The sequence below is a fragment of the Miscanthus floridulus genome, chromosome 7 (genome assembly GCF_019320115.1).
Source record: "Miscanthus floridulus cultivar M001 chromosome 7, ASM1932011v1, whole genome shotgun sequence".
Classification (NCBI taxonomy): Eukaryota; Viridiplantae; Streptophyta; class Magnoliopsida; order Poales; family Poaceae; genus Miscanthus; species Miscanthus floridulus.
In genome coordinates this window covers 27,881,056-27,894,996 of record NC_089586.1, presented here as the reverse complement: position 1 = coordinate 27,894,996, position 13,941 = coordinate 27,881,056, and positions in this window count along the sequence as shown.

Sequence of the window (13,941 nt, the reverse complement as noted above, 5' to 3'; positions counted from 1 at the left end):
AAAAGGAATCTCTTTGCATTTTTGAGAACCTTACCAAATCTGCCTACATTTAATTACTTATCCTCATTGTATTTGCAAAAAGGACAGTTTTTTTATCCTTTCATTTGGTTTCACGCTCACGTATTCCATCATCCTCGCTTGCTGTTTCTTACTGAAATTGTCCTTGGGTCTGTTGATTTTGAATCATTTCCCCATATTCTAATTAAACTACAAAATTTTGAATTAGGATATGAGGTAAGACATGCAGACAGATATTTCAAAACTACCTGTAGAGTCCAAAGAACTTAATAAATAAATTCTTCTAGAGGCAATGCAAATTCTCTCTAATCTTTTATTTGATGTAGTTAGTGTTATCATAGTACCCGCATGTATTCATAGAAAATAAATCGTGAACAAAACATGGACACTTTTTGATACGACATTTCAACATAGGTCCATCGTCCTGCCAATATCTTTGAGGCAGATCACATAAAGGATGAGAGTTCCTCTATGAGATTGCTCGTAAGAGACTCAAACTTATATCTGATCATGATAATGTTGAATTACTTTGCATCAAAAGCATCGACAATGATAAACGAGGACATAGATTTTAGTATGCATGGTGGAAGAAAACTCAACATTAGCCTTCTCAGCAGCTTTTCTGAGTCTTTATAGTGCTAACTTGTCCTTACTCAGATAGTCAAGAGGTGCACCATAAAATTATACACCATTAAAAAAAGTGTCATCATTGGTTGCTTTGACCTGAGAAATATGTCGAAATTAAGAATTATAACACCTAATTCAACATCTTGGAACAAACACTCAAGTGAATACCTTATTCTACAATATATGTCTGTGTGAAATGGTCCTAAAGCCACACATATTTATACGGTGAGTATAACATACTTTGTTTTAAAATTTTATGAGAGATTTTTTAAGACACACAGTATTATCCATGTGACAGGCACTAATATTTACATATATACTTGAACTTGTGTGTACAGGATTATATGGAGATACAGCGTAACTTATTCATGGATTTATTGGCGCATGAAAGAAATGGATATCGGAGAATTTTTTCTACCGATATAAAATATTATCTTAGCCATATCACGAAAAAGTCTATATAGTAGAGTTTGTGAGCCTGCGACGCTGCGCTCTCCGTGATTGTGTTAATTTCAAGAACTTTGCTTTTTGAATTAAATATCACTTTAACGTCGGTATTTAATTTAACAGTATTGTTATCTTATCGTGCGATCCGTGTGTTTTTAGTACAAAAGATTTATTTATCCCGTAGCAACGCACGGGTCCGCTACCTAGTTTATATAAAAAATGATACTTTTTTCTTCTTCTTGACGAAAAGTGTGAGGAACAGTTGCTTTTCAGACATCGAAAATGTTGGATTGCGCCTGGCCAGGGTTAGTGGGCCGACTCGAGCCCATTTGATATGGATTGTAGATAATAGGTAACGGGCTTGGCCTCGGTGACGCAAAAGAAGCGAGCGAGTCAACCTGCAGAGATACGCCAAAATCGATCGTTTGCTTTAGGTCAACCTCGTAAAACTAGTACTACTCTTTATTGTTAACACTACGGAGGCCGTTAAAGGAAAAATACGTCCACGAATAGAATTTTGGCAGGGCAACGTTCGGACGTTCGACCTTTGACCTATATCAAACGCAGCTTCGACGCCTGCAACCATTTCGCATGAGATGCCCACATGTTCGCATTAGATCCCGCGCCAGCGTCCAGCTGCCCGCGATTCGATCCCCATCCCAGTTGCGCCCCCGGCATCAAGCCTGCCACGCTCCTTCTCTACCACTCCACACTCCTCCCCCGCCACACCATGCTCATCTAATTGTTTCTAAATGCATATGCACGAATTATGTCACCTAGTGGCACTCGATAAACCTTTTAGCCAAAGATTTCTCCTCTTTATAGTACGACTATCGATCCTAAATACACTCACACCCTCTATGATGTCTTGAGTGCCAAAACAAAAACCTATTTGATACCTTTGCCTTGATCAACCTTGTTTTTGTTTTTCTCTTTCTTCTTTTCAAGTTGGAGCTTGATCATCTTCAACACATGTCCATCTCCATCTCCATGGACTTCATCACCATGCTCCATCACTTGGTATGTACCAACCTTGCTCACATGACACTCATGACAAAGGTTAGTACTTAGGTTTCATCAATTAGCCAAAACCAAATTAGGGCTTTCAATCTCCCCTTTTTGGTAATTGATGACAGCCTTTTCACAAAGATATTCAATAAAAGCTTTTTGGATTCATGTTGCTTGTCCAAGCATTTTACCTTATGTAAAGGATATAAACAAGTTTCATAAACCCGAATTGGTAGCATTACCTCCCCCTGCATATGTGCTAAGAGTTTGGATTTGAAAGCTTGCACATATGCATAGTTAGGTAGTGTGGGGAAGTAATGACTACCAAATGATGCTAAGGTGTAAAGAATGGACCTTTGAAGCGTGATACCAATCGGAGTTGCCATTTGAACACCATCCTTAGCACCAAGATTTGCTAGATATCACTTGAAAAGCAAGGACAAACTAGATACATCGTGAGATCAACATTAGAAGCAAGGCTCTAGTACCACTTATAAAAGATCAAGGTATATCTAGCTATCCTATGCATGCTAGTTTTAATTTCATCAATCATTTTCTTCAATCTAGCATACACCACACAAGCATGGATAGGGAATTTTAAAACTTGTGCTATGCAAGCAAACATACGTAATGCATATTCAAATGCAACATATAAGTTTATGAGCTTGCTCCTCCTACTTGTGTGCTTCAAAATTTTAATTGATCCCCTTCCTTTACTATCTTTGGTTTCTCTCCCCTTTTGCTTATCTTTGGGAATAACTTCTCTCCCTTTGTCATCAATGACCATAAAATGTGAGCTTAAATTTTAGATAGGTTGTGTGAAACCATGATAAGTGAGGGCTATTTTGCCAATTTGGTTCAATCTAGATCATTTGCAAAAGATATTTAACTCCATTTGATCTAAGGGCAAGCTTCTTCATACCTCCAAATAAGGGTTATCATACACCATGTTGAGTTAAACACTTATAGCTCATTTTCTAGATCAAACATTAGGTTCATAAGCCCACAAACATGTCATATGCTACCACTAGATCATTTCAAGTATACAAGCAATAGTGGTACCATGTAATCATCAAATTTATTTGATTTTCATGAATGAGCCTATTTAATCATGAAGAGTGACTAGATGCACTAAACAAGTCCTTAGCAATTGCTGAATGACATGTCAATTAACTTTACCTTGCTTTGCTCGAAGGAGAGGCATGTTATATAATGAGGGTGCATCAACATATATTTGAGAAGTCAAGTATGTTCAATTCATTCTTTAGCTTGCAAAACCTCTTCTCATCAAGTGGCTTGGTGAAGATATCAGCAAGTTGATCATCGGTGCCGACACTCTCAATGCAAATGTCCCCTTTTTGTTGATGATCTCTTATGAAATGATGGCAGACATCAATGTGCTTTGTTCTTGAATGTTGGACCAGATTGTTGGTGAGCTTCATGACACTCTCATTGTCACATAGGAATGGCACTTGTTTGAACTTTATTCCAAAGTCACTCAAAGTAGCCTTCATCCAAAGTAATTGTGCACAACAACTACCGGCTGAAATGTACTCCGCTTCGACGGTTGAAAGTGCTACACTATTTTGCTTCTTTGATAACCAAGACACAAGTGATCTTACCAATAGTTGACATATGCCCGATGTGCTCTTTCTCTCAACTTTGCATCCCGCATAATCAGAGTCCAAATATCCAATTAACTTAAATCTTGCTCCTTTAGGATACCATAATATAATATTTTGTGTATGCTTCAAGTACATCAATATTCTCTTAGTTGCCTTCAAATGACTTTCTCTTGGTGAGGCTTGAAATCTTATACACATGCATACACTAAACATCACATCCGGCCTTGATATGGTCGCATAGATTAGGCTTCCAATCATAGACCTATACAACTTTTGATCCACCATGTTGCCACTAGCATCACTATCCAAGCTTTCATTTGTCCCCATTGGTGTACTAATATCTTTAGCATCATCCATTCTAAACTTCTTGAGCATGTCTTTGATATACTTGCATTGACTCATAAATGTGCCATTCTTCAATTGCTTGATTTGAAGACCAAGGAAGTAACTAAGCTCTCCAATCATGGACATCTCAAACTTACTTGCCATCATCTTTCTAAACTCCTCACAAAAATCTTGATTGGTTGATCCAAATATGATATCATCAACATAAATTTGCAACACAAATAAGTCATTACCTAGCTTCTTGGTAAAGAGAGTGGTGTTAACCTTGCCTATCTTGAATCCCTTAGAGAGTAGGAAATCCCTCAATCTCTCATACCATGCTCTTGGTGCTTGCTTCAAACTATACAAAGCCTTTCTCAACTTATAGACATGGTTGAGCTTCTTCTCATCTTCAAAACTAGGAGGTTGCTCAATATACATAGGCTCATTGATGTACCCATTGAGAAACACACTCTTTACATCCATTTAATACAACTTGATGTTATGGGCATAAGCATAGGCTAACAAGATTCTAATTACTTCCAATCTTATAATTGGGGCATAAGTTTCTCCAAAGTCAAGACCTTCGACTTGAGTGTAACCTTGAACTACTAATCTTGCTTTATTCCTTACAACTATCCCATCTTGATCTTGCTTGTTTAAAAAAACCTATTTTGTTCCAATCACATTATGATCCTTGGGCCTCTCAATTAACTCTCATACTTGATTTCTTGTGAAGTTGTTTAGCTCTTTATGCATAGCATTTATCCAATCAACATCCTTCAAAGATTCATCTATCTTCTTAGGTTCAATGGACGAGACAAATGAGAAGTGTTCACAAAATCATGCCAATCGTGATCTTGTTTGCACACCTCTAGAGATATCACCAATTATAGAGTCCACTGATGGTCTCTTACAACATTGGTTGGTTGGAGCACTTGCATTTGATTGCTTGTATTTGATTGATCATTTGGTTTAGATGATGAACTAGCCACTTGTTGTTGATCTTGCACTTTGTCATCACTAGCACTTGCTTGAACTTGATCATGAGAACCACTAGCTTGCGTATTTGAGTTAGAGAGCACTTGATCTTTGTCATGTTCAACATTGATCACCTCTCTAGGCCTTATGTCACTAATGTTCATGTTCTTCATTGCATTGACCAATTAAGTGCCGCTCACATTATCTAGATTCTCATCTTCTCTTGGGAACCATTGGTTTCATCAAATTCCACATCATGAACCTCCTTAAGAGTACCACTAGCCAAATTCCAAACTCTATAAACCTTGCTAGTAGTGGAGTAACCAAGTAAGAAACATTCATCACATTTCTTCTCAAACTTGCTCAATCTTTACCTTTCTTTAATATATAGCATTTGCAACCAAAAACCCAAAAGTATGCAATATTGGGCTTTCTTCCATTCAAGAGATCATAAGGTGTCTTCTCCATCATGGGGTAACAATAGAGTTGGTTGCTATAGTAGCAAGTCGTGTTGATTGCCTCAGCCCAAAATAAATGACTCACATTGTACTCACTCAACATTGATCTTGCCATATCAATCAAGGTTCTATTCTTCCTCTCAACTAGGCCATTTGATTGAGTGTAAGTGGCCGAGAATTGATGTCTACTTCCAAACTCATGACAAAGCTCATCAATTCTTGTATTTTTGAACTCACTTCCATTGTCACTTCTTACTTTCTTGATGATTATTCCAAACTCATTGTGAATTCTCTTGATGAAAGTTTTGAAGGTTGCAAACGCATCACCCTTGTCAACAAGAAACAACACTAATGTATATCTAGTGAAATCATCCACTATCACAAATATATATTTGTTTTCACTAATGCTAGTGTAAGTGGTTGGTCCAAACAAATCTATGTGCAACAACTCAAATGCCTTAGATGTACTCATCATGCTCTTCTTAGGATGTGTGTTGTCAACTTGTTTTCCGGCTTGACATGCACTACAAAGCTTGTCTTTCTCAAATGTGACATCTTTCAAGCCTCTAACTAGATCATGCTTAATCAACTTGTTCAATTATTTTATTCCAATATGACTAAGCCTTCTATGCCATAACCAACCCATGCTAGACTTAGTGAGCAAACATGTTGACAATTGAGCTTCTCTAGCATTGATATCAACCAGGTATAGATTCTCATATGTAAAACCTTTGAATATCAAGTTAGAGCCATCTACACTTATGATCTCTACATCATCAACTCCAAATATGAACTTGAAACCAAGATCACACAATTGAGCTACTGAGAATAGGTTGAAGTTCAAGCTCTCTACTAGTAGCACTTTGAAAATGCTCAAGTCATTGGATATTGCAATCTTACCAAGCCCTTTGACTTTGCCTTTGCCATTATCACAAAATGTTATGCTATCAATCCCATTGCTATCATTTTCATTGATTGAATTGAATATTCTTGAATCACTGGTCACGTATTGTGTGCACCCACTATCAAGCATCCAATGCCTTCCTCTAATTTTATAATTGACCTACAAAAAAAGATCAATTCCTTTTAGGTACCCAAACTTGCTTGGGTTCTTGAAGGTTAGTTATCAAGGTCTTTCGTACCCAAATGGCCTTCTTCTTTGGGACCACAATTGGTGTACCAATGAACTTAGCCTTCATACCATTAGCACCCTAGACAAGCATATAACAAGAATCAAGTCTAATTGAGGATACATTATGTTGCTTGTTCTTGTTAATCTTGTAATATTGCTCTATATGCCTAATTTGCTTGTATCTATTGCAAAACTGACCATTGCCCTTCATAAAGCTAGCTTTGGGAGTGACAAAGGCCGCCTTGCCTTTTTGGGGTATAGCCTAATCCCTCTTTGTTGAGAGAAAACCTTTGGCTACCCAAACACTTTAGCAAGCAGGCATCTCCACCATAGGCATTGCCTAAGGCACAAGTGAGCTCATTCACCTCCTTCTTGAGGGTCTCATTTTCCACCATTAGTGAGGCATCACAAGTGAAACCATCACTCAAAGGTAAAGTAGAAGTGGTAGTTCTATAAGAAGGGTTAGTGGGAGCAACAACAATGGGATTATAAAAAGATTCATCAATAATATCACATGTTAGTACCACATCATATGACACAATCACTTGCTCCTTCTTGGCTTTCTCCTTTTTGACTTGCTCAATGAGAGAGGACTGAGCCTTTTCAAGCTTAGAGTGAGCTTTGCCAAGCATCTCATGGTCTTTCCTTAGACTCTCATGAGAGGCATTTAGCTCACCAAAGGATTGCTCAAGAGATTTGATCTTCTTGCGCAATTTTTGTACTCTTTTCTCTTCATATCAAAGCAAGTGTGCACTTGCTCACACATGTCCATGAGCTCCTTTTTAGTGTACTCCTCATCATCACTCCTATAATCATCACTTTTACAATCATCATCACTCACATTATATTTTATCTTGGTAGGCTTTGCCATGAGGCATGTCGATGGAGTGTCGAAGATGGAAGGCTTGTTGTTGATGATGATGCTTGCTAGTGCTTTCTTGATAGATTTCTTGCCATCATCACTAGAGTCATCACTATCCAAAGAGCCATCACTATCCCATGTCATCACATAGCCTCCACCCTTCTTCTTCTTTTAGAAGGTCATCTTCTTCTCCTTCTTTTCCTTCTTGTCCTTCTTGTGCTTCTTCTTCTCATCCTCATCATTGTCACTATTGTAGGAACAATCTGCTACAACATGATCTAGGCTCTTGCACTTGTAGTATCTCCTCACATACTCTTTGCTCTTGTTGTCTCTTCTCTTTCTTGCACCATAGCCCTTCTTCTTCATGAATCTTCCAAACTTGCGCACAAAGAGAGCCATAGCTTCATCATCAATGTCACTAGCATCTTCATCATCACTTGATTCTTCTTTCTTGGACTTGCCCTTGTTCTTGGATGAAGAGCTAGCCTTGAATGCTACACTTTTCTTCTTCTTGTCTTCATCTTTCATCTTGTCATCCTTGTCAACCTCTTCCCTTTCCACATGGTATGTCTCTTGTGTCATGACATCACCTAGTACTTGGTTAGGGCTGAGTTGCTTCAATCCTCCTCTAATGATGATCAATCTCAATGTCTCAAATCTAGGCGGTAAGCACATCAAGAACCAATGAGAGACATCATCATCATTAATCTTTTCTCCCAAAGCCTAATCTATGGAACATCTTTGAAATGCTCTCATCATCCTTCATCTTGAAGCTTATCAACTTGTCCTTGAGGATGTATAGCTTGGCACTCTTCACTACTGGTGTGCCCTTATAGGTCTCCTCCAATCTCTTCCACACCTAACTAGCTCTCTCATAATCTTTGATTTATTCAAACACTTTGGAATCAATGGCATTGTAGATAGTGTTTAGAGCCATTATATTGCATTGCTTGTTGGCCTTGTCATTGTTGGTGAGATTGTCCAGATCAAGAATCACAAAGTCACTCTTGGTCACATCCCACACTTGGTCATTGATTGAACCAAGGTACATCTTTCTCTTTCTCTTCCAATAGTCATAGCATGTACCATCAAAGAATAGTGGTTTGCCTCCCACATGGTTGAACACAATTTAAACCATCTTTTGACATCGAGGTTGTTAAGCCTTCAATCAAATGGTGACCATGGCTCCGATACCACTTGAAAGGTCTTAATATGGCTAGAGGGGGTGAATAGCCTATTTAAAACTTCTACAAAGCACTAAAGCAAATTGGTTAGTAACACAAATGGCACAATACAATTTTGCTCTAGCTCTATAAGGGTTGCAAGCCACCTATCCCAACAATTCTAGTTACTATGATCACTATCACACATAACAAGCTATATCACTACTCACTAAGCTAGTGTGCTCTCAAAGACTAACTAAAGAGCCACACTAACCAAACTAACAAGCTCTCAAAGACTAACTACACTAAAGAGCTTGACAACTAGTTTGCAGGAATGTAAATGAGTAAGTAGGGTGATTATACCGCCGCATAGAGGAGTGAACCAATCATAAGATGAACACCAATTCAATCACCAGGAGAATACCAAAGGGCAAGGGATAACCAATTTTTCTCCCAAGGTTCACGTGCTTGCCGTCACACTAGTTCCCGTTGTATCGACTAACACTTGGCGGTTTGGTGGCTAATAGGTATCACACACCTAGCCCACCACAAGAGGACACCGCAAGAACCTACCCATAAGTGAGATAACTCAATGACATGAGCAATTTACTAGAGCTACCTTGTGGCTCATTGCCGGGAAAGGTGCAAGACCCCTCGTATTCATTGAGTTGGCCACGAACAATCACCAACATGTGCTGAAGCTCCTCCGCTACTCCAAGACATCTGGGTGGTGGCAACCACCAAGAGAAACAAGAAATCCATAGCCACAATGATCCTCAAGTGCCACTAGATGCAATCACTCAAGCAAATGCACCTAGGAATCATTCCCAATCTCACTATGATGAATCAATGATAGAGATGAGTGGGATGTGTTTTCTTAGGCTCACAAGGATGTCAAGTATGTCAAAGTACCAAGAGGGAGAGCCCCAAGCTGGTACCTTTCTATTTATAGAGCCTCAAGACTCAAAGAGTCGTTGGGCACTCTCGAGCTGACCGGACGCACCCCAGCGTCCGGTCAGCTAGCGTCTGGTCGCCTATGGCCGTCCACGTGTCCTCGTTGGAACCAGAGCCGCTCGATCTCAACGATCATCTCACGATCGCTCACGTAGTCAAAAGATGACCGAACGCACCATTGATGCGAGCTGACACACATACATGCGATGTTCGGTCATTTCTAGTAAGGGTCCAGAGGTAGTTTTTAATGACCGGGCGCGTCAGGTCAGAGGTGACCTAATGTGCCCTGACGTCCGATCCTCTCTCTTCTTCTCTGTGCGTGTCCGCTAAAGGTTGACCATATGCGCCGGTGCACCTGGCCCTAGCGTCCGATCACTTTTGCTCACTCTCGACCAGACAACACGTTGTGCCTATAAATGACCGGACACGCTCGGGGTGAGTCCTAGTCACCCCAGCGGCTAGCGTCAGATCGTGGACCTTCTCCTCTTTTTTTCTAAGTCCACAACCGCTTCACCTTGCTTCCAATGTGCTAACCACAAAGTGTAGAACTTGTGTGCACGTGTGTTAGCATTTTTTCAAAGCATTTTACAAGGGTCAAGGTTAGCACACTAGGTTCCTAAATGCATATGCACGAATCATATCACCTAGTGGCACTCGATAAACCATTTAGCCAAAGATTTGCCTCTTTATAGTATGGCTATCGATCCTAAATACACTCACACCCTTTTATGGTGTCTTGAGTGCCAAAACAAAAAAAAACCTATTTGATACCTTTGCCTTGATCAACCTTGTTTTTGTTTTTCTCTTTCTTCTTTTCAAGTTGAAGCTTGATCATCTTCAACACATGTCCATCTCCATCTCCATGGACTTCATCACCATGCTACATCACTTGGTATGAACCAACCTTGCTCACATGACACTCATGTGACAAAGGTTAGTACTTAGGTTTCATCAATTAACCAAAACTAAACTAGGGCTTCACTCTCAAAGTGTTTTCTCAAAACATGTTAGAGCCAAGTTAGCATTTCTCAAAACATTTTCGATAAATTTTTTTGCCTGCTCTCCGAAGTGCACTAGGCCTAAATGCAATGCATGAAGTCCAACACCTAGTGGTACTAGATGACCGAAATTGTCTAGTTAAGAACCCCTCTTAATAGTATGACCATTTATCTTAAATGTGATCACACTCTCTATAGTGTATTGATCACCGAAATAAAACCCCTATTTATACATTTGCCTTGATCTCCATAGGGTTTTGTTTTTCTCTTTCTTCTTTTCCAAGTTGAGCACTTGATCATCATCACATGTGGACATATCATCATTTTATGTGATCATTACCATCACTTGAGTGCCACCTATGCTTCACAATTGGATTGCACCAACCTAGCTCATATCATAGCTCATGATAAAGGTTAGTGCATAGGTTTTATCAATTATCCAAAACCAAACTAGGGCTTTAGCAACACTTGAGTGTAGTGGAGAGGAAGGATGGCAGTAGGCAAGCGGTTGGGCATGGTGAAGAATGCCGTGCTAGAGTAGTCGACCGTGGACCATGCCGTGTCACCTCAAAGAACTCGGTGGCAAGTGGTGAGTGGCAGTGGGGAGATAAGAAGGTAGGCGGCGGCGCTCAGGCATGGTGCAGCACGCCGCTGCATTGTAGGTGCAACATCGTTGTCACGGTGGAGCAAGACACAGTGATGCGGGCGCGAAGAGTTGGTTCAAGAATGGATGGGGAAAAAGCGGCAATTCAAGAAGAAGATGAGAGCGGCAATTTTTTATTTTGATTTCCGTGTAGATGGCAGTGTTGCTTGTTGGGCTGTTTGGGCATCGAGGCCCCCCAACACGCGTATGGACGAAACAAATGCCCTACCCACAGCATTATCAATAGAATTTCTCATTTGTGGCTCATGTAGCATGTCAGGTAGAAGACTGATCAAAATGATTCCTAACCTTCCAGTTCCTTATGGGTTAATTCAAAAACACTATGTGTGAGACGTTCCGACATATCACACAATCGTTGGACACTTTTTTAGCCCTACCTGCTTGTTTATATTAAAAAATCTTATCCCTCGCTTCCGTCTCCCCCATCCTTATCCCTCCTAACGCATGGCCATGACTGCCTCCCTGGCCGACGACGGCGCCCTCACCCACCCAGCGTGTGACCTCCTCCACCCCGGCATCCTTGTCCCCCACCCTGGTGCCTCCTTCCCCTACCCTAGTAGCACCCTCCTCCTACCTTAGTGTCCTCACCCACTAGGAGCCCCCAACGCCCACATATCCGGTGGCCCTCTCCCCCACCCTGGCGAGCTCCGTGGAGGTGGCACAATGATGTTGTAGGAGAGTCGATGGCTCTCCCAAACCCCAGCGTGGTGCCCTCCCTACCCCCTGATGATGCCCTCTCTCACCCCCAGCGATCAAGCCACCCACCCCGACTAACCATGGTGATCCCCCCTATCCCCCACTGTCGCCGCCGAAGCCAAGCATCGCCAGTCGAGCCAAGCCTGGTGTTGGTGGCGTTGGTGCTCACGCAGCGCTGGCTGGTGCTAGGTGCTAGTGATGCTCGCGTGCACCCACTCACCATCGGCTCTCACCCTGTCGGTCCAGAATCAATCGTCCTAGGCCTCTCTCTCCCCCCCTATGTTGCAAATGTATGTTTCATGTGTTTCAGACATTTCACATGTATGTTGCAATTGTTTCATGGATGATTAGAAAAATAGATCGGGGATGTTGCATATGTTGTAAGTGTTTTCAGAGACATGTTGTTAGCATTTGTTTGAAATATTTCATCTATTTAGACGCATGTTGCAACTGTGTCTTTATCTGGATGTTGCATATGTTTCAGTGGCTATACAAATATGTTGCAAGCGTCTATTCAAAATGTTTCATCTGACGTATGTTGCAAGTGTTTATCTGGACAAATGTTGCAGTGGCTATATGCATATGTTGTAAGTGTATATTACAAATGTTTCACCTATTTTCAGATGTATGTTGTAGAACTGCTTCATATCATGACATTATCAGGCGTAGGGAGCAGGCCAATGTTAAGGTGGTTCTCGTGGACGCAAGCACCAGGCGGTCCCCACCTGCACAGGACGCGTAGTAGCATGTCGAGATGAGTGAGCAGGTATAGTAGTGCAGCGAGCGCTACAAATGGGACAGGCACGGGCGTCTAGAGCAGCAGGTGTGTGAGCAGGCATCGGATGGAATCCATCCCAATCGGACATCCCTATGCTAGCATGTCCCTCCTTAATTTGTATTGGCGCAGAATGGTGAACTGGCCTTACTCAGATCATATTAGCAGAGTTCCTCCTCGCCACCAGTGTCAGTATGCATGGGGTGACGGCTGATGAGATAAGATTTGGAGATCTGATGCATGCAATTGTTTTCCTTTCCTCCCTCTTTGGTCGGATAAAACCCACTAGCAATAGAATTATCCACCCATTTATATGAGCCTTTTACTTGTGTGCCATTATGAAAGATGGTCCTCGCCTATAGGCCACTAAAATGTTTAAATGCACCCTGGTGCCATGGCGCTAAACTTTCTTGCCTTCCACACCATTTCATCCATATTTACCTCTAACGGTGTCAAACCACAGTGGAAAAAGTCTAAAATGTCCCCAGGAATTTATTTTCTCATTTTCTTTTCTTCCTCTCTTATTTTATTTTTTCCCTCTCCTATATCCGATCGGCTGGCAACTTTGCATAGGTCCATGTCCTCCATGCTACCATGCATCCATGAACTGGTCGGCGCCCATGGGCCATGCCAGCATGGCCACCCTGGCGGTGGCCACCTCCAGCACCAAGTTCCAGCCTATGGCATAGTGGTGCAACACCTCCACCTGCGGCGCCCACCCATAGAATTCCTAGCCCACGCGACTGCCGTGCCCACCTCAAACTCATTCGGCACCACGGTGCCCGTCCTTGCCGCCCACATGAACACCATCGAGCTCCACGCTAGCACATCCTGCGATAGCTCAGCAGATCCCACACGAATGCAGTAGCTCCACTGAGCCCACATGAACGCAGCCAAGCCCACACGAATGTGGCAGCTCCGCCACAGACACCCCCCGATGACGTGGCCATGCCGTCGGCATCCGACAGTGGGCCCACCATGAACACTTCATCGCTGGGCTGCGCAGAGGGCATGCAACATGGCAAGGTGGTGCGCATAGGAGGGGGAGAAGGTGACATGTGGCACGCACGGACCAGTGGCATGAGCAGCGCGGCATTACCAGATGGGATGACAATAGTGACCGCGAGGCCGCGCGCGGCGAGCAGCTCCTGGGTGGCGTTGACACAGCCAAAGAACTGACCGGTAAGGGCATTGAGCACCTAGAACCTC